Source organism: Mauremys reevesii, linkage group 2, assembly GCF_016161935.1.
Source record: "Mauremys reevesii isolate NIE-2019 linkage group 2, ASM1616193v1, whole genome shotgun sequence".
NCBI classification, from domain to species: domain Eukaryota; kingdom Metazoa; phylum Chordata; order Testudines; family Geoemydidae; genus Mauremys; species Mauremys reevesii.
In genome coordinates this window covers 118,582,836-118,604,819 of record NC_052624.1, presented here as the reverse complement: position 1 = coordinate 118,604,819, position 21,984 = coordinate 118,582,836, and the positions used below count along the sequence as shown (strand labels likewise).

Sequence of the window (21,984 nt, the reverse complement as noted above, 5' to 3'; positions counted from 1 at the left end):
GTGAATTAATCTTTTGTTGGACCAACTTCTGTTGGTGAGAAAGACAAGCTGTCAAGCTTACACAGAGCTCTTCTTTCCAGATCTGTCTTAGCTTGAAAGCTTGTCTCTTTCACCAACAGAAGTTGGTCCAATAAAAGATTAACACACTCACCTTGCCTCTCTAATATCCTGGGACTGACATGGCTACAACAACAACACTGCATACTACAACTCCAAACACATCTTTTCCCTTACTCATAGCTACCTGAAATGTTTTGCTACAAACTTTACATTTGCTCTCATTCTGAAATGAATATTTTCTATTAGTGAATTACTAATCCATTAATTAGTGTGTGGAGTGTGTGCATGGAGAGAACCTTCAACTTTTTCTTTCCCATATTACTAACTTCAATAGGTGTTTTTGCATTACGTCCTTGTGTCAATATCATCTGCAAGTTTTATTAAGGTTTACTTTCTTCCTTCTTCCAAATATTATTGAAGATATTTAAACAGACTGGACACACTGATGCATGCAACAATGCACTAGACACCCTTCCTAAGACTTAATGTCATTATTTTGTTTAGATACTGCAAAAAGATGCCTCTACAAGAGATTTACAATTTTGCAACTACAAAATACCCTCAGCAGCATTTAACACCCCTCCCCTCAAATTCAAACAGAAATAACTCCACTCTGCTAAGCCATCCATCCATGAGAAAAAATCCCTTACACCTCACATTGTGGGGCTGTATTCTCACCTTCTCTAAAAACCCTACTGAATAGTGGCTTTGTCATTTGTGCCTGGAGGCTTACCAGATTTAGACTATTTTGGACAAAGGGGGGCGAAGCAAATTCCATAGTCCTTCATAGAGAGAACCTTGCCAGCTTCCCCCTCCTTAATAAGAGATTCAGCTCAAGTGCTGGCTACATATGTCACAGGAAGAGATGGTCTCACATAGGCATTTGATGATTTACAGGTCAACAACTTAAATTCCAACTGGAGACAGTGTAGATCCCAGAGCACTGGTATCAATAAGCAAGCTGTTGCATTCTGGATCAGCTTCAGTCTCCAAATCATTCTAATGAAGTAACGATGTGTAGAGTACATTTCAGTAGTCTAGTTCCACACTTGAGTTCTTTGAGAAGAGAAGCAATTTCTCAAATACCTGTGGAGATGAGATTAAAGAATGAAGCAGCTAAAGAGCAGCAATGTTCTCTCCTGCAAAGGCTTGTAAGTGAGTCAACACCTTATGATCAATTGAATAAAATGCAGAGACCTAATATTAACAGCATGGATACCTGATCTTCATCCATTATGGGAGGAGATTAGACCATCTCATCAATTCATTCCCAGTAATATTTTCAGATCCATCTAGATCCTATTTTCAAAAAGTGATTTTAGTTGGCAATATCAAAAGAATGGCTTCTGAGCAAAGGCCTCATTGATGTTTTCTTTAAAGCAGTAGGCGGCCCACACTCTAAGGGGCACTGAATTTCCACTCTGAGAGGATCCAGTACTTCCCCACTTGTCTTCAGCCAGGAAGGACATAGAACAAAAACACTGGTTGTGTAATGAAATTCTATCATCCTCAGTGGGCTGGAACTGTAGCAGAGTGTAGCCTGATTTAGGGTGTATTAATTTGGATAATATCAAACCGTTTCAGTCCCCCCCCCCACATCTCCCACATTCTATAAATCAAGGCTCTGCCCCTAATAAAACAGAGAAAAGGCTATATTCAACATTACAGAACTTCCTGCCCCCTGATGTCACAAACTGCCCACACTTACCTACAATCAGCCTGCCTGCCAGAGGTTGGCTCATAGATACTTTCTTCATCAAGGGATTCTTATTTTAATGATTTCCTTCCCTGTTGCCTTTTCACCCCAGCAGGAGAAACCCTTTATCCATAACATACTAAATCTTTAAGCCACTTTGCTATTCATATGAATGTTCGAAATAGGGGGTTGTATAAAGTAAGATTCCGCGAGACAGGCACTTCAGTCTGAATGTCATACTAACTACATTTTCAACCATTAATTTTGCACTCTTGTATAAAAATTCTGGCATGATGGATTTTGTATAAACCCACTTTTAGTAGTCATGTTTTGGTACTTTAGATACCTACAAAATTACTCTAAAAATATTGTACTGTTTTACTATGGATTGAAATTAGGCATACAAGATCGAGTTCCGGTCAGTTACTTCTGTGAAATTCCACTTTTACAATCAGAAATGCATGAGTGTGACTAAGGCTTAACAAGATAGCAATTGCACAATTGTTTTATCTATTTTTTTAAAAAGATCACTACCACATTTAGGGTACAGTCCTGCAAAGGGCTGAACATTCTGACACGATCCAGGATAGCACATAAGCACACATGTAGTCCTTTTGAACACATAAAATGGTCAAGCAAGTTTTCAAGTGTTTGCATTATTGATCCCTAAGTGTGCCAACCATCTACAAATAATTTCTTCAGGTATTTATTATGCTAATGCAGTAGCTATTGATAGCACGCTCTTAAGGCTTGGACTTACATCACTAATAAATACCAAAGAGCAGTATGTGTGTGTGTGTGTGTGTATATATATCAACTACATCCAGCTTGCACTCCTACACAAAATCTTAACTGATCTCAGAGTCCTAAGGCAGAATAACTTCCCAAATGCATGAAATGTGTGACAGTCAGATATGCTGATTTGTTGATATTTATATTAAGGTATATCTAGGCTTTACAGAATTAGATTTTTATATCATTTTGATAATTTAAATGTTTGTTTAAGGATTATTATTTTAACTGATTTCAGTTCTCTGCATTTCCAAAAAAAAAAAAAAGGTTTTGGGTCATCCCAATGCTGAAATTTTTCAAAATTGTTGGTGAATCAAGAAGTCAGAAATAGATTTTGGATCAAACAAACAGTTTTGTTCCGCCTGAAATGAAATGCTTTATTTTGAACATCTTTAACCTTTTTTTGTTTTATTTAAAAAAATGAAATGAAATACTAGATTCACTAAACCACAAAGAGGTTAGTGTTACCACCCCTTTTGCCCAGCAATTAGGGCAACCACCTACAAGAATCAGATTTAAAAGACCATTTAGGCAGAGGGTCTTGAACTAGCATCTCCGTTATTCTAAGTGACTGCCCTAACCATTAGGCGATAAAATCAGTGTTTCTCTTAGGTTCTTTTTCTCCCAATCAATTTTTAATAACTGGATACAGAGTGGAACAGCTTCTATAGGAGAGATTGAGACAACCTCATCCTAGAATACCCAGTAGCCAGGTAGTTGGAGCCCTCATCCAGGCTATAGGAGAGCTAAGTTCAAATTTCTGCTCTAAGGGGTTAAGCCTGGGTCTCCCATATCCTAGGTGAGTGCCTAACAAGTGGGCTATTTGGTATAAGGGGCACTGACACCACCACCTCCTCCAAAAAAATGAAAACATAATGATGAAACAGTTCATTTTGACACTTCCTAATTGTTTTACCAAAATACTTAGCTGCAATTGACATGAATCTGTATGCGGGGGGGAGGCCAAGGTTAATCTGCAACATTTCACCTACCTCTAATTGATGGTTCAGTAGGCTGTATGAAGGGAGAAAGGAATGCAAAAGTCTTTTCTCTGAAAAGAATGGAAATAAGGTTTTGGGTGGAACTGAGTGTGTCCTGCCTCAGCTTAACTGCTACTAAACAGATTTTGTTTGCTAATTTTAGTGTGAATGAATTTGTCAAATATATATATAGGGGATATAGATATAGATATAACACACACACACACACACTTAAAAAAATGTAATTTTGTAAAAGGCAGCCCTACTGGTGGCCGTTATAAAACTGTAACACAACAGTTTGTTCTTGAATCATTATGTTTTTTATTTTTGCTGTTTTTCATTGAAGTCATTGTTCCATTTACTCTTGGCCTCAGTTGACATTAAATCCTATGCAGTCCTTATGGCAACTCAGTGGGATATTACAGATACTGTAATGTAGCAAATGCCAACCTATATCTGCAGGCACATAGAGTAAACTATGCATGTTAATTCCAAATATTTGAAATTTCCCTTACACTACATAAAATTTAAAGAAAAAACACTTTGTAGTATTTTCAGAAACCTATTGTGTATGCCCAGTTATGTAAGGTAATTTCTTCTGTAAAGAAACAGAAATTTGGTTGTTTTGATGAAAAAAATCTGAGCAGGCTTTCTGTGACTACATAAAAGCATTACTAAAATATTGATATGAATATTCCTTGTTTCTTTGATTAAAAAGAAACTAGGACAGGAAAACGGAAGGCTAACCAAAAAACCACCAACAAAAAAGCCTCCGCAGAACTTTGACATACAATTCCTTTTTCACTATATCTATTATTTATGTTCAGTTAAAAAAGGAGAAATCATTTATTAGTCATTAGGGACCCTTGGATTAGCATCTGCTCACAGCATTGTCCTCGTATACTGCTCCAAATGGGGTATACAGACTGTCTTTTTTCAATTTATTTTTAAATCTACAAACACATTAGTTTGCTGATCTGCTGCTCACCAAACTAAGGCTTTGTCTACATTACCACTTTTGCCGGTAACATTTTTGTTGGTCAGGGGTGTGACGATATAGCGGAACTGCTCTATTGCTACAGCTCTAAGATCCATAGTGTAGACATAGCCTACGAGAGATGCCCTTGCCTTGCTAAAATACAAAAGTGCCTTCTAATTAATCATATAATATCAGTCTGACATTGGAATAACTTCGTGACGTGTATCACAACAGTTTTTCAGCCAGTGTTTTTACAATGATGTGGCTTAGTGTCTAAGCCTCTTATGTTCAGCATGAACACAGCATGCTTCGTTGTTTATGTTGTATCAATGGCTAAAAAGGCTATTCTTTTACAAGTAGCTTGAAATATTCATTTACACAGGAAGAAAACCTAGATACTGAAGAGTTTATTGTTGAATGACTGAGAAAGGCAATAAATGTATATAGACAAATTAAAACTACTGCATAAATATTCTAGCCCCTGTATGTACCCAGTATAGAACTCCAGATTTGAAGAAAAAGTTTCATAGAACTCAACAGAATCTATAATTCTTCCTTCACACAGAAATGAAAGAACATAAGGTCATAGTGGCAACTGTAAACTGTTTCCTGACACTGGTGTCATTTAAATCTCAAAACTTAACATTTGGCAAGTCATTTGCATATAATTTCTTATTTTGAAAAAGGGAAAATTCAAATATTTAAGTACAAGAAATGTATAAAGTAGAAAAGGAATTGTAAAAAGAGCAAGGAGGACAATGGAAAATATTCTCAAACTTTCATATAGCATCAGTTACAGAATGCAGTCATTTGACAAAACATAAGTGTTTACTTAGCGTATTGTTCAGTTTTTATCCTGCAGTTACAACTGTCTTTACATAGTTTATTAATTTGTAATGGTTAAATTAAAATAAAGACAGAAGTTTTCTCCTCACATACACAAAGACAAGTAACTAGATTTAATGCTTAGCATTAAGTAGGGGTTGGAGTGGGGCTGGGACACAGTTCATAGGTTGGAATAGCAATCACCCTTCACTTTCTATCTAGATCAGGGGTCAGCAACCTTTCAGAAGTGGTGTGCCGAGTTTTCATTTATTCACTCTAATTTAAGGTGTCACGTGCCGGTAATACATTTTAACGTTTTTAGAAGATCTCTCTCTATAAGTCTATAAACTATTGTATGTAATCTAAACAAGTTTTTTTAAAATGTTTAAGAAGCTTCATTTAAAATTAAATTAAAATGCAGATCTTATCAATTTAGTGCAGTGGTTCTTAACCTGGGGTGCACGCACCCCCTGGGGCAGGGCCAGTGCAAGTATATTTTGCGCCCTAGGCAAAACTTCCACACACACCCCCCCCCCGCACACATCAGTTCATTGAGGGGCAAATCCCAATGAGCCTTTATAGACCCCCCCAGGAGCCAGCCTGCTCAGGGGCCATCCGTGCCCAGGGGCTGCTCCCCAGACCAGGTTCCCCCCTCCCCACCCCCTGAACTCCCCTGGAGGGTGCACAACCCCTCCCCCCCCGCAAGCCCTCTCCAGCCCACCCCGGTGTCCCCCACCTCGAGTCCACTCTCTGGCTTTGCTGGGCTTGGGCCGCTGCAGCAGCTCCGCAGGGAGGAGCCGCCTTCCGAAGGCACCGGAGAGCCAGAGTGTCCCGCTTGCGGCAGCAGCAGCGATCCCCAGCCATAAGAACATAAGAACGGCCGTACTGGGTCAGACCAAAGGTCCATCTAGCCCAGTATCTGTCTACCGACAGTGGCCAATGCCAGGTGCCCCAGAGAGAGTGAACCTAACAGGCAATAATCAAGTGATCTCTCTCCTGCCATCCTTCTCCATCCTCTGATGAACAGAGGCTAGGGACACCATGGAAGAGCTGGCGTGGTGTAGGGGGTCAGCAGCCCTGCAAAGGCGGCAGCACCACTAGCAGGGAGCAGCTGTGCCCCCTCCTGCCCAGGCTGTAGCCCGGTGCCCTCCTGGGGGCTCCTGCAGGCTGCAGTGGATGTATGCAAGCACCAGCCCCCATGCACCCCCTAGTTCCCCCCTCACCTAGGGTTACCATATTTCAACAATCAAAGAAGAGGGGAGAGCCCTGCCCTAGCCCCACCCCCATCCACTCCCTCCCACCCTGACTGCCCCCATCAGACTGCCCCCCAACTGCCCCCCCCGCTCCTTGTCCCCTGACTGCCCCCTCCTGGGACCCCTGCCCCTAACTGCCCCCCAGAACCCTACCCCGTACCTAAGCTTCTCTGCTCCTTGTCCCCTGACTGCCCTCTCCTGAACCCCACCCTAACTGCCCCCAGGACCCTACCCCCTACCTGTCCCCTGACTTGCCCCAACCCTTATCCACACACACCGCCCCCAGACAGACCGCTGGGGACTCCCATACCCCATCCAAGCACCCCCCACCCCCTGACAGGACCCCCAGAACTCCCGACCCATCCAACTCTCCCCCTGCTACCTGACTGCCCCCCGAGACTCCCCTTACCATGCCCATGCCGGTCAGACGCTGGCTTCACGTGGAGGCAAAACTCCATGTGGAGTGCTGAGGCAGTGGGAGGTGGGGGAGCTGCGGGAGGGGCAGCGACGGCGGCTCACACTCCTGGGCGCCGCAGAACCCGAGCGCAGTGGGGGGTGCCGGGGGGCGCACCTGCCCAGGCTGCAGCCCGGTGCCCCCCCCAGGGGGGCTCCTGCAGAGGATGCATGTGAGCAGCGGTCCCCATGTGCCCCCCAGCTTCCCCCCCTCGCCATGCTCCGGCTCTCCAGCTTCTGGGAGTGTGAGCCACCACCGCAGCAGGCTCAGGTCCCCACGCCCTGGTGGCTCACACTCCTGGGAGCTGCAGAACCCGAGTGTGGTGAAGGGGGAGCCGGGGGGCGCGCCTGCCACCGGTCTGGAGTCCTGGCCGCTGGCTCTGCTCAGCCTCCTGCTGGCCTGGGGTTCCGTTCACTCAGCCGGCAGCAGGCTGAGTGGGGCCTGCGGCCGGGACCCTGGCTGGCAGCCGCGTGCCAGGCAAAATCAGCTCGTGTGCCACCTTTGACATGCATGCCATAGGTTGCCGACACCTGACCTAGATGTTAGGGCTGGCCATTGGATACATTAGTCATGGAAAATATAATTTCTTGCAGTGTTTCAGCACTTATATTTCTGGCTGACTGGTACAACACTCTTTAAAAAAAACTTTACCAAGCTTTCAGACCTAAGAGTAGTTTGAGATAAAACATTTCTATAACAGCCAAACTTTCTCTGCAAAATCAACCGGTTCACTCAACCTGAGCAAGATCATATAAAAATTGTAAAATCTGTATGGAGGATACAGAGGAGATTAAGCAAATCAAAATCATATGATTACCAGTCTTGTTAATGAGGGGATTTCAGTTCACCTTTATGCCATACATCTTAAAATTAAAGGTTGTATTATTTGTATAGTGATTCAGCAGTGCCACTATAGTTAAGATTGTTTCACAACTTCTATTTAAAGGTTGACCTTTTAAAATCCTCTAAAATTGACATGCTTAATCAGATTCCTTTTGAAATTAGTTGCTAGAGTGCAGGGTTAGTGACACAAATTTGGGGTAATTTGAGCTAGTGGTTGTGGAGATATAAACCCTGGAAAAAATAGCAATTATTCAAAAAGTTGTTTGTTGAATAAATAAACAAAGCTAGAGCTCAAACTATTGATGTGATGCATGCCAAATGGTCTCAATTTGTTGAGCTTTACCAAAGCTAGTGTGTGGCAGCCTGGTAAGTCTTTGGGGGTTAAATATATGTTCACTTCTTTGCTTGTGTAGATATGTAGTCTGGAAGGATTACAGTGCATATTGCTTCTGAGCAATCACTTTATGCTTGCCTGGATTGTTTGAGGGAATGTGCCAACACCACTGCCTCTGAACACTCGCCTGTTTAGTTTGGACTAAAAATAGCAGTGCAGATATGGGAGGGACTGTATGGGTGTTTAGAGAGCCCAGGCAGGGTATGCACCCTGAAGTTATGGTTTGTCTCTGCTCCTCTCACCTATACAGTGTCTCGCTATCAACACTGTTATTTATACCTATGTCAGGCATGTGTGTAGTGTATATACTCTACATGCCACCATAAATGTAGGCATAACCTTAATCAACTCCCCTGAAAGAATACCATATACAATTTAATAACCACTTCACAATCTTTTACAGTTCCCTTATACTTATTCACAGGATACCATCTTAACCTATACTTTCACTTAACCATTAGAATCCTTTCATATGTCACTTCATTGCTGACAATGTCCTTTGTGCTACATACCTGATGCCCTGCACCTGACATAACTTTGACGATTTTGTAAAGAAATGATGCATTCTGCAGTCTTAAGGTACACATGCATGTCTTCCCTTCCCTCACCCATGAGGATGGAAAACAATCTCGTCCTATTACAATCATAGCTCACATCATGCAACAGGCCACACAAATACCATGAGAGAACCTGCTTCAGTACAGAAATAAAACCCCCTCCAACTGCAGACCTCTAGTTGTCACCTTCCACCTCACACTGGCACCCATACCACAACCCATACTCAATGGGACCCCATCCTGAAAGAAATCTTTCCCGAATCCCCTCTTCCGGCCTTCAAACAAATCCTCCCTTCCCCCAACCTCTGCAAGCTCAGCATCAGAAGCAAGCTCCCCACACTCTAGGACACACCAACTTAAAGCAACACCAGACTCTGCCAGAACAACAGCAGCAAAGCCTACAGACATAGCTCCACTGCTATAATGATTAACACCCCCACAACACACCTTTCAAGATGTATAGATCCTACACATGCCTATCACAACACGTGGTGTACCTCATCCAGTGCACTATGTGGGTGAAACCAGACAATCACTATGCTTTTGAATGAACTCACACGGGAAGACGATAAAAGACAAAAAACACCCTATCACCTGTGGGTGAACACTTTTCACAAATTGATCACTCTATACCTGACCTATCAGTCATAGAATAATAGAATATCAGGGTTGGAAGGGACCTGAGGAGGTCATCTAGTCCAGCCCCCTGCTCAAAGCAGGGCCAATCCCCAACTAAATCATCCCAGCCAGGGCTTTGTCAAGCCTGACCTTAAAAACCTCTAAGGAAGGAGATTCTACCACCTCCCTAGGTAACCCATTCCAGTGCTTCACCACCCTCCTAGTGAAAAAGTTTTTCCTAATATCCAATCTAAACCTCCCCCACTGCAACTTGAGACCATTACTCCTTGTTCTGTCATCAAGTACCACTGAGAACAGTCTAGATCCATCCTCTTTGGAACCCCCTTTCAGGTAGTTGAAAGCAGCTATCAAATCCCCCCTCATTCTTCTCTTCTGCAGAATAAATAATCCCAGTTCCTTCAACCTCTCCTTATAAGTCATGTGCTCTAATCATTTTTGTTGCCCTACACTGGACTCTTTCCAATTTTTCCACATCCTTCTTCTAGTGTGGGGCCCAAAACTGGACACAGTACTCCAGATGAGGCCTCACCAATAGAGGTGAATGATCATGTCCCTCGATCTGCTGGCAATGCTGCTACTTATATAGGCCAAAATGCTGTTAGCCTTCTTGGCAACAAGGGCATATTGTTGACTCATATCCAGCTTCTCATCCACTGTAATCCCAGGTCTTTTTCTGCAGAACTGCTGCCTAGCCACTTGATTCCTAGTCTGTAGCAGTGCATGGGATTCTTCCGTCCTAAGTGCAGGACTCTGCACTTGTCCTTGTTGAACCTCAGATTTCTTTTGGCCCAAGAATCCTCTAATTCAGGGGTCTCAAACTCAAATGACCACAAGGGCCACATGAGAACTAGTACATTGGCCCAAGGGCCTCGTTACTGACACTCCCCCCCTGCCCTCCTCAGCCCCGCCCCCACTCCACCCCTTCCATGAGGCCCTGCCCTGCCTCTTCCCACCCCTTCCCTGAAATCCCCACCCCAACTCCCCCTCTTCCTGCCCCCAGGGGGTGAAGGAGTGGTGTGGGGTGTGGTGGGGGTTAAGGGCAGGGAGTCATGGTGCAGGGTGCAGCAGGGTGCTCAGGACAGGTGGTTGGGGTGCAGGAGGGGTTTGCCAGGGGGCTCAGGGCAGTGGGTTGGGGTGCAGGAGAGGTGCGGGGTGTGGCAGGGGGTTCAGGGCAGGGGGTTGGGGTACAGGGTGCAGGAGGGATGCAGGGAGTGGCAGGGGGTCAGGGTGCAGGAGGGGTGTGGGGTATGGAAGGGGGTCAGGGCAGGGGGTTCACCTGCAGGAAGGGTTCGGGGGGCGGACTCTGGCTTGGCGCACACTGGGGGCAGGGCAGGCTCCCTGCCTGCAGGCCTGCCCTGCCCCGCTCCCGCACCACTCCGGGAAGCAGTCGAAACCTGGGGGAGGAGGGGCACAGGGATCTCTGTGTTTCTGTTGCTTCAGACACTGCCCCCAGCATTTCCCATTGTCCAGGAATGGGGAACCACGGCCAACGGGAGCTGCTGAGGGCGCTGCCTGAAGCAAGAGCAACACACACACCCCTGTGCCTTCCCCACGTTCCAGCCGCTTCCCGGAGCGTCACAGGGGCAGGCAGGTAGGGAGGCTACCCTTCCCCCGGTGCGCGTCAGGATGGAGCCGGTCTAGGTAAATGCTGAGGGAGGGCGGGGGGGGGGGGGCGGCTGGGAGGGAAAGGAGCTCGCGGGCTGCAGAAAATTACCGCATGGGCTGCGTGTTTGAGACCCCTGCTCTAATTTGTCTGGGTCCCTCTGTATCCTATCTCTACTCCCTCCAGCATATTTACCACTCCTCCCAGTTTAGTGTCATCTGCAAACTTGCTGAGAGTGCAGACCATACCATCCTCCAGATCATTAATGATGATATTGAACAAAACCGGCCCCAGGACAGACCCTTGGGCTGCCAACTAGACATGGAGCCATTGATCACTACCCATTGAGCCCAATGAGTCCTCATCCTGAATAGAAACCTGCACAATGCTTTCAAAAGATGAGCCTGGGAACTTAAATTCATAACTTTGCTAGATGCAAACAATCATAGACTGAATGGAGACACTGGATTTATGGCTTATTACAACAGTCTGTACCCCACAAACAACCCACCTAGCTGCCGTCTCCCTTCCCTTCCCTTCCCCCTTATGACTGGGGAGGTGTTAACAGGCCACTTCACCTTAAATGGTCCCTTGAAAAGTGTTAACTACTTATGCTAAACAATGTGTTTCACCTTTTGTTTAGCTGTGACACTCTAAATACCTTTCCCAGACCTGAAGAAGAGCTCTCTGTAGCTCAAAATCTCCCACCAACAGAAGTTGGTCCAATAAAGATATTACCTCACGCACCTTGTATCTCTAATTCCTTGGGACCAACACTGCTACAACAACACTGCATAGTCACAGGCCTCTACTAAGCAAAGCTAACTACTGCCTTCGCCATTTTATTCAGCTACATGTGACATTGACCACATCAGGCCTGCTCCTAACCAGACTGTTGTCTAGTTTCCCTGGGCTTCTTCCTACTCTCACCCTTGGGGGTACCTGTGTCCAGGGGTCATCTTCAGTCTTCCCAGGATATATGGCCAAGGGTAGTAATAGCGGCTCCTCAGCATCAGTAGTTGCAGGGTTCTCTGGAGGCTTGTGCAGACTCTTCTGGGCAGTCTCAGTTCTCCTCAGCATCCTGCTCCAGCAGCAGCAGGGAAGATGTATCTGTCTCCCTCAGTAGCTCTCTCCCAATTGAGCTGCTGGACTGACCTTTTATACTTCCCCTTCCTGTCCTGCCGTTCTGCTTCCTGCATGCAGGGCGTGGTCCTCCTGGCTCCACCCACTAGGTAGCTTGTGGCGTTCCCTCTGTGTCCACCTCTGAGGGAGGCCATGCTTCCTTGCTACAACCACCCTTAGTTATATCAGGCCCTGAGTGCATTGTGAGTAGTGAGGAATCAAACCTGGGCGCTGGGGATCTTAGAGCATGAGCCTCTGTGCCTGAGCTGAAAGGATATCTAGCAACAACATCTTTAACCTTTATATGTGGTGCACCTACCGCTACAGGGGGACAGAGCACTACATTAAATGTGTGTGGGCTATACAGATAGCTTGAAATAGCTCTCAGGGGTGGAAACTGCCCTGTTTATAGAACTGTGGCAAGAACTCATCTGCTGAGTGATGATGATATAGGGTGTGGTGCCAGACTCATAGAAGAGATGCCCAGATTTTATGTTTAATGACCCAGCTGCAGGAGTCATACAATTATACAAGAGTCTCATCTTTCATTACAAAAATTACATTTCTAGCTCTTACGGTTGAAGACAGCAACTTACAAATATGAACCCTAGATGCTAAAAAATGGAGGACAAGCAAAAGGAACCCCAAATGTATTTTTATAAATCCTCATATTTGGAGGGAAGTGTAATCATGATTTCTGAATGCTTAAAGTTGGCAATACTGTAAACAGTGGTGAGGTGGGTTTTTTTGTTTGTTTGTTTATTTTATTTGCGAGCATCACCACCAAACTCCTTTGCTGGATTGAAAGCTAATTGAAAGCCTATTACTATAGGCAAGACTTCTGATTTTTCTCTCTCTGGGTCCTGCTAAATGTCCAGTCTTTCAGTACCAATCAGTCTTCACTCTAGGTGTTTTGGCTCAAAGGAAGCATTTTGCGGAAGCCATGCTGAGATTTTGATCTGCCTTCAGAACATATTTCTCTTACTGATTCCGAGCTGTAATCTGAGATGATTCAGTGGCATTTCCTCAGTTCCAGTGTCACATCCCATTAACCCAATGAGAAGGAGCACATTGATATGATAGTTTCTGTCACTTATGTCACCTTTGGGTTCAGACTTCAGGAATGCCCCACATCTAACCATTTTGCCAGATTCTGGTGTAGTTTAGCATAAACATACTCCATCTCTTTTGAGGCTAATCTGCTTCTGAAACTGCAGTCAGTTTTTGTCCAGATCCCCCAAATAGCATCTAAAATAAGAGTAATCACATGTTCCTTCATTTAGAAGAGTCTTAGCAGCAGGCTTGGTTATGGTTCCTTCAATGGTAGGGATCTCAGTAATTCACACATGGCCCTTTGGTTCAGAGAAGACCAACCTCTGCTGTAAAAACTAATTTAAAATCTAGTTTTAAGACTTATATTACCTATAAAACTAGATTGTGATAAAGTTACTGACTGCAAGATATTTCAGATAACCTCAGGACAGCTTAAGTTATTCTAACATTATTCTCCTGTAATATATGTATCAGGTGTGGGTACTATTATCTTTAAATATAGTGGCACTCGCTTCTCTGATTAGTATTATCTCTATTCCTATTTTTCATTGCTTTTGTGGTCCCTATCACTGTATTATCTAAGTACACCTCTGGCATTTAAAAATAGGATCATTAACCATCTTTCTTCCTTCTCAGCCTTTTATTTTACAACTACAATAGCAGCTGGATCTGCTGTTATTAAGATACCGATTGCTTCTTAGTTGCACTTAGAAGGCAATTTGAAAAAACTTGGGGCATATCTTGCCTTTCACTTTTGTGGGATGTGTACAGAATGCTAACAGATTATAGCCTAAGGCCTTGTGCTGTTCTTTCCTTCACTAGAGAGTATTTTACACATGGACCATTTGATTTGGTCCAATTAAAAAAAAATTCAAATAACTGGGTCCTCTAATTGGGTACTGTAATTTATTAGCATTAAAGTCCTTAATTTTTCCCTCATAATTTCTGCTGTCTTCACTGACCACTGTTAGGATATACAAAGAATCCATTAAGAGTCAGACTTAAATTTGAATATTGTAATTAAAACTGAACATTTGGATGACTTGGGGAAAGTACAATCACGTGGGGGGCGGGTTTGGTTTTTGTTGTGTTTTGTCAGACCTAATCAAAGTAGCTTTCTTAGCATAATTGTAAAGCAAGTATTGACAAAACTAGGATATAGTATTTATTATTTAGTTAGGTATACATAAAAATAAGAAGGGGACACCTGTCCATGGATCTGGGTGCCCTGGCATAAGTTACAAAAACAAACAGCTCACAGAACACAAATCTACCCTTCACCCAACAAATCTTGCCTCCTGCCCTGAAGGTCAATAGACTTGTAGTGTTTTGGACTTGGAGAGGAGCTTGTTCTGGAGCTGAGGTCCTCTCACAACAAACACTACTGCCAGCCCCCTAATCCAACCCCCTTTCAAATCAATGAGCATCCAGCAATCAGTTGTTGATCACAATAATGGCAGCATGACATGAGGGGAGAAGAGGTTTGTCTACTAGGAAGGTCCCTGGTCACTGAGTGCTTAAAGACCAAAACCAACACCTTAAATTCAATATATAAACCCATAGGCAGCCAGTACAGATCAGTACAGAACTCCAGCTTAAGTTTTCGGGTTGATGTGTATAGCCTCACGCACAGCACATTGTCACCCCATTATTGGATTGCTGCAAAGGCGTGGATCATGTTAGCAAGATCTGCACCTTAAACATTTTAATCTTGACTAAATCGCTTTTTTGAGAGAAAACTATTCAATTTTTGACCAGCCATAGTTAAGGCTGAATTTTGCACTTAAAGCAGGTGTCAAGGTTCCTCCCCCAATCTGAACTTTAAGGTACAGATGTGGGGACCTGCATGGACACTTCTAAGCTTAATTACTAGCTTAGATCTGGTAACACTGCCACCATCCAGAAATTTCAGTGTCTGGATCACTTTCTGTCCCCCCAAAACCTTCCCCTCTCTGGGCAGCCTTGAGAGGCTTTTTTCACCAAGTTCCTGGTGAACACCGATCCAACCCCTTGGATCTTAACACAAGGAGAATTTAACCATCCCCCCTCTCTTCCCCCACCAATTCCTGGTGAGTCCAGATCCAATCCTCTTGGATCTTAACACAAGGAAAAAATCAATCAGGTTCTTAAAAAGAAAGCTTTTAATTAAAGAAAGAAAGGTAAAAATTATCTCTGTAAAATCAGGATGGAAAATACTTTACAGGGTAATCAGATTCATATAGCCCAGAGGAAACCCCTCTAGCCTTAGGTTCAAAGTTACAGCACACAGAGATAAAATCCTCTCAGCAAAAAGGAACATTTACAAGTTGAGAAAACAAAAATAAGACTCACACACCTTGCCTGGCTATTACTTACAAGTTTGAAACATGAGAGACTGATTCAGAAAGATTTGGAGAGCCTGGATTGATGTCTGGTCCTCTTAGTCCCAAGAGCGAACAACCCCCAAACAAAGAGCACAAACAAAAGACTTCCCTCCACCAAGATTTGAAAGTATCTTGTCCCCTTATTGGTCCTCTGGTCAGGTGTCAGCCAGGTTTACTGAGCTTCTTAACCCTTTACAGGTAAAAGAGACATTAACCCTTAACTATCTGTTTATGACAGCAGGGATTCACCCTTTTTGTTATGTATGAAAAATACAGTGTATCCTACCCCAATACTACAGTACTTACTCTTTGAGTACAAAGATGGTAAGTTATAGATCCACATTAGGGGCTCCATACTTAGACTTGTTACTCTGTTTTCATTATAAGTCTGATTTTGAGCTTCACCCCACCCTATTTGCTTTACTTTAACAATAAAAAAGTTTAAGACTTATTTCCCATAATTACTAAGGCAGAATTTAATTTTGTTTTTGAGAGTTTGGAACAAATCTGACATTGTTTTATTAATTTTAGGTATTAGAAAATTAGCAGTTTCAATTTTTTTAAAGGCTCAAAATATTTTTTAACTTATAATTCAAACAACTTTATCAATAATTTTCAAAATACAGTCATCTTATTAGCATGATCTTAAAGAGTGTTTGTGCATATAAATAGTTTTATTTATTTGGGTTTACACTAAATGATTAAAAAGTCAGTCAGAGACCATTTCTTTAATGTTCTCTAATGTCTTCAGACATTAGAAATGTCACTTATCAGACTTTATAAACATAATTGATATAGAAGCACTGTTTCTAAGCATTGACTAATGTTTTAACAGCTGCAGGAATTATCAGGCGCCTGACTATTATTATGAATCTTACCAGCATATCAGCAATATTTGCATGCACTGTTACCATAGTCAAAGGTACTCTCTGTTGTTAGGCACCACGGAAGGCATTGGGTTACTAAGTGTCATGAATCCTTCCTTGAGTCCCAGATGACTGTAAGCAACAGAACCATTGGCAAAAGGATCCTTGGTAATTATAAGCAATGCGAATATGGCAGCATTTGTTTCTAAGTGGAATAAATTGTTACCAGCTCCATCAACTTGCTATCACAGTTTATAGCAGCTGTGAACCCCGAAATCTGTGATTAATATCAGTTAAGAGCATGGCCTGCTGACTGATAGAGCTGTAACAGCCGTGAGCCCTGAACGATAGGACTTGTCTGCAGGCATTAATGGCTTTATAGCAATGTATGTAACAGTTGTAAACCCTGAAATACATGATTCATGACGTCTTCTCTTTTGTGTGAGACTGTCTGTGGTTAGTTTTTGGAGAAATCCAATTTACTGAGATAAATGCTTAACCTGAGAAAGTTTTGGTTGTAACATAGCTAATATTTTCCATTCTATAGCAAAAGGGTTAACACAATTTTTGTAATTTACAATTTCTCTTGTACTTTCAAGTAAATAAAGAAAGGTTTGGACTCACATTTGCCTCTAGTTTCCACTTGATGCAGTGGAATATGAGCCTGTAAGGGAGTCATTTGCAATATTCTGATTCTGGCACCAGTTCTGTATTGGCCTGCATCTCAGCATAGATTAAGGTAGCCTGAGGAGTAAGAGATGAACTGCTAAGAGTGCAGCAGGTTCCAGCTATAGCCTTTTCCCACCCTTAGCATTCCCCCTATGCTGGGAACTGCAGGGCAGAATGGAGGAGTTGGCTGTCAACTCTGTATCCTCAGGGAGATTCATAGCCTATTTCTGGCAGTGTAAAGGGGATAGCACAGGCCAGAGAATGTAACCCAAAATATTTAATATCAGGTGGTGTTGTTATTAAAGAATTAAGCTTGAAACCATGCAAAAAATGCAGAAATTTTTAGTACTAACTGTGGATTGCACTAAACCACGACAGGTTAATGCATATACCATTACAGACCCCAGCCTCAAAACAAAACCCATCCTCCCACATCTTCCTTACTAGTAATAGCTACAGAACTCCCACTGTCTGCACCAAAATAGTATACAGATCTGTACCCATCCATCCTCCTCATAAAACCAAATACTCCAATAAGAACATGTATGGGTCAGATAGACCACTCTCCTGTCTTCTGTCTAGGCCAGTGGTCCCCAAACTGTGGGGCATCCCCCCCCAGGGGGCACGGAGGAACGCTCAGGGGCATAAGCGATGGGAGTGGATGCCACCCCTGCCCCCAGCTGCAGCTCCACTCTGCCCCCTGCTTTGCCCCCAGCCCAGCTCTGCTCCCACCTGCAGCTTTGCTCCATCCCCGCTCTGCCCCGAGCCCAGCTCCTTCCCCAGCCACAGCTCCACTCCGGGCCCTGCTCTGCCCCCATCTCAGCTCTGCCCTCATTCCCTGTCCCCTACCAGGCCTGTTCCACATGTAGCCCCCTCTCCTCTCCCATCCCCAATTCTGCCCCCACAGCTCCACCTACAGCCCAAGTTCCTCTGCTGAGGAAGCCTTGGCTGTGCAGTAATGGAGGAAGGACATGGACAGATTCCATTACTGGTAATGGGGGCACAATGGAAAAGTTTGGGTCCACTGGTCTAGGCATTTATACCACACTCAGCATGAAATCAGGCTAACATTTAGTATCCCAGGAAATATCCAATACAGAACTTCATCCCTTGACTTTTGTTCCTCATTTAAACAAGATACAAACCTTCACCCCTTTGGCAGCACTAAGTCTATGGGCAACCTGAAACTATAGTTTTGAAAGCAGCGTGAATTTCTCCCACTCATCTCACTAGAGTGTCAACCCTGAAGTGTAACAAAGATAATTGAAATGATGACCAATTTCATCACTGATCATTTCAGCTGAAATCTAAAGTTATTGTGCTTATCTATTGAATGTTAGTTTCTCCTGACACATCTGCTCCCAGTTTAAAAACAAAAAAAAAAAAAAAAGAAGGGAGAAATGTGACTATTTGTGTGGACATGTACTAAAATTCTGTGTGAATCAGGTACTTTTTCATGAAAGAAGACCCAAAATGAATAAACATCTAAATAACAACATCTAATTGGGTGTTTGAGCATGCAAATACAATACATTAATTGCATAAGCTAATTAAGATTTGGGAAGTTAAATCTGCCCACTCTCTTTGGAGATTTAGTGAAGATACTCATCCAGTAACTTCTTGTTATGGGGCCAGAGTTTGATTTGATAATGCATTGCTCTGTGCCCTATTCATTCAGTCAAGAAGCAGAACAGAATGAATTAAAGATGTGTATTACTCTGTATTTTTAGCCTTAAAGTCTGAATTTCCTTTATTTTAATATTTTTACAAGTGACCTTTACTGGGTTTTTTTTAGGTTTAACTTTCTCTTAATCTCTTCTAGAAAATGGCACACATATAATTTAAATACATATTCAGGGCATTAAAAAGATAAGCAATTAATTGATAGACTGCTTTCTTCTTTGGAGATGTCACAGTGTATTCTATAACTATGTATTACTTAGTAACAGAGAGTAAGAGTTGGTTCAGAGTTTTTTTTTCAAACTATCATCTAAAAAGATATAAAGACAGTATACGATTCCCAGAAGATGTAACTTCAAAAATGTGCACAATTGATGTGCTCACCACAGGCTGTATCTATGCATACAAATCAGGTAATTGCATGTGCAGATGGTTATTTATGGACACAATTAAGCTAAAAGCATATGCAAATATGGGATTTTGTTGGGGCACTAGGTGCAAGACCTAGGCATTGAAAATTTAGCCGATATGTATTTATAGCTTCTATGTACTCAGATAGTAAACACAATAAGTAAGTACAGAAAGCTGTCACAATATCCAAGTTGATATGTACTCTTTGCTAACATGGAAAAATATTGTTCTCCCCCATTTACCTTGAGTTATCTTCCAGTGAAAATGGCTAGGTGGCTTTTGATTCTTACATTCCTCTGCCATCTTTACCTAGCTGCCTCCGGGCTGTTCTAAATTATATCCAGCTGCCACAAACCAAAGGGACCATTATGGAAACTGGGGTTAGCTGAGTGTCACAGTATACTGTCAATAGCCTCTATTCCTCACCCATGCCACCTGCACCACCTCTAGGCCAAACAAAGGATGCTCAGAATGCCAGATCTGTAGGATTTCTGGCTGCTTTGTACTGGCAGAGAAGCCTAAAACAGCCAGAAGGGTGTTGGAGATGTAGCCCCTTGCCTTTATTTTAAATATCTTTATTAAAGTTAGCCTTAGGACTGGGCAAAGCAAATCATCTGGGATGCCAAATTTTGTGAATTTTGAGCACTTACTTGCAGCATCTCTTCCTTTCATTCTCTTACCTGTGACCATCTTTGGTGAGCTTCTGTTGTATCAAGTCTTCTGTCCTTAAGGCTACATGGAGGTGTGTTAACACAACCTGGAAGTTGAAGTGCAAAACAAAAAGCCTCAAAGTGTATGGTCATGCCGAGTGCTCTCTGTGGGTACTCTGGACTGCTGGCTACAGAACTAAAGGGAAAAAATATCATATCATAGGAAACTTTAAAATTATGTAAAATTTTACTATACTATACTATATTAAAATTTAAATAAACTGTTTGAAAAGTATGAAATAAATATGCACAATTAAGGTAACTCAGAGACCTTAACTATGCCCCTGTGCAAGCTAGTGTGTGTCAACTCCACAATGTGTAGTTTCTGTCTGGTAGATGTCTCTGATGGATATTAGTCTACTGTGGTTGATTGAATCTTCAAAGTGGTATATATTGGTGCTGGTACAGCCACAAACTCTGTTGTTTTGGCTATGGACTCTAAATATCTTAAACACCATGGGCCAGATTTGCTGGTACAATCTGGCTGCTTTGCACCAACCTCATGAAGCAAAGCAACCATAAAGCTGGCATAGCTGAGTGGTTAGCTGGATTATGGAATTGCACATAGCAACCAAACTGTACTGGTAAGTGTGGTCTGTTGTGATAATTGGGCCTAAGAATTTACTCTAATTGTGAGCTCAACTGTAGAAAGTATGTGAAAATTCCTAAGATGTCACAATAACATTAATAACAAATGTTGATGGGAAAGGTATGAAAAGACAAAAAGGGAGATTTAAACCCAGGGTCTCCCACCTTCTTGGTAGGTCCTCTAGGCTCTTGAGTACAAAGTGTGCCTGTTTGGGGGGCAGGGGACCATCACCTCTGCCCTTTGTGTGGGTTAGGTGTGCTTTGAACACATGCACTGACCAGATTGAGTCCCACAGGCAAGATAGGTGGGAAAATGCCTTGTTTGTGAGTCCTGCCAGAGCTTCAGCATGGGCTTAAGCAAAATAAAACTTGACAAAAAGATACTTTAAGCAAAGAAATCTCACCAAATTAAGAGTTCCAGACTCATTTCTTTACAATATTAATTGTTACTGCTAATATATTGAGTTACAGAACCAGTCTAACCTGTCATTCATGGTTTACCTCCTTTTCTCTCACCAAGAGGCCAGATAAATTAGGAGTCACAAATTTTAAGATGTATGCTCATTTTACCAGCAGCACTTTGTATAAATAAAATAAAATAGCCTATTCTATTTTCTCTTTAGTCAGTACACTAAATCATGTAATTTCAAAGGATCTCTTTGAATAAACTTCTGATTATCAAACAGACAATGATGCTAGTTAATCACATTGTATTTGTCTTAGAGATCCATAATATATTAATCTAGGTTTTTAATGTGTCCCGTGATATGTATTCTTGCCTTAGAATGAGGATTGTATAGAATTGGTTCTTTAAAATTCCAGACCTTTGAATAGATCAGCTTCTGTTATCCATATCCTGTTTGTGTCTACATGATAGTTTCTTAACACACACAAGGCTATTTCAAATTTCCCTTTGATTATAAATCAGATATTAATTATTCTGGAGTATTGCCACAATATTTTACTTTTGTATTTATTGTTTTGGCTTAATAAAACTGGTGTGAGTTTAACTTGAAAGGAGCTACTAAGTTCTGTGAAATAGCATGTTAGCATGAACTAAAATCTAGTTCCTGGAGAAAAGGCATTAATGTTGTAATGAAAGCCACTCACTTCACTTCTTGATTCTTTTTCCCATTTACACAGTCTCGGAGATGCCCACAATTCTTTGCCACTCCTTCTGGTCCATGACATGAGTATTTGGTCTTGGAGTTCCAGTTTTTTTCTCTTCTAACTTCTCTTGACAGAGTCTTTCCATTGTATCCTCAGGCTTCCATGTCCTTTCTTGGTTTCTTTGCTGGATGTTCTTTTCCCAGTCTTATCACATGTCCATTCCACCTTAAGAGTGTGCTGTCCAGCCCGTCTATCACTGAGAATCTCAAGTTTTTCTTTACCATAATTTCTTCCATGTGCACTCTGTCTACTATCTGCTTGCCTGCCATTCTCCTTG

At 42.6% G+C, this 21,984-nt stretch overlaps 1 protein-coding gene and 2 long non-coding RNA genes across 4 annotated transcripts in view; 1 reads left to right on the top strand and 2 right to left on the bottom strand.

Moving 5' to 3' along the window:
• GABBR2 (gamma-aminobutyric acid type B receptor subunit 2) overlaps positions 1-21,984 on the top strand; it is a 900,562-nt gene that overhangs the window by 270,452 nt on the left and 608,126 nt on the right. The gene's annotated exons all lie outside the window — the stretch shown is intronic.
• On the bottom strand, positions 939-12,184 carry LOC120399197. The gene is made up of 2 exons (XR_005595025.1): positions 12,018-12,184; positions 939-1,146 (listed from the first exon to the last, which is right to left on the bottom strand). It is a non-coding gene; the product is annotated as an uncharacterized LOC120399197 (long non-coding RNA).
• LOC120399196 lies at positions 17,109-20,532 on the bottom strand. The gene is made up of 3 exons (XR_005595024.1): positions 20,221-20,532; positions 19,920-20,085; positions 17,109-17,223 (listed from the first exon to the last, which is right to left on the bottom strand). It is a non-coding gene; the product is annotated as an uncharacterized LOC120399196 (long non-coding RNA).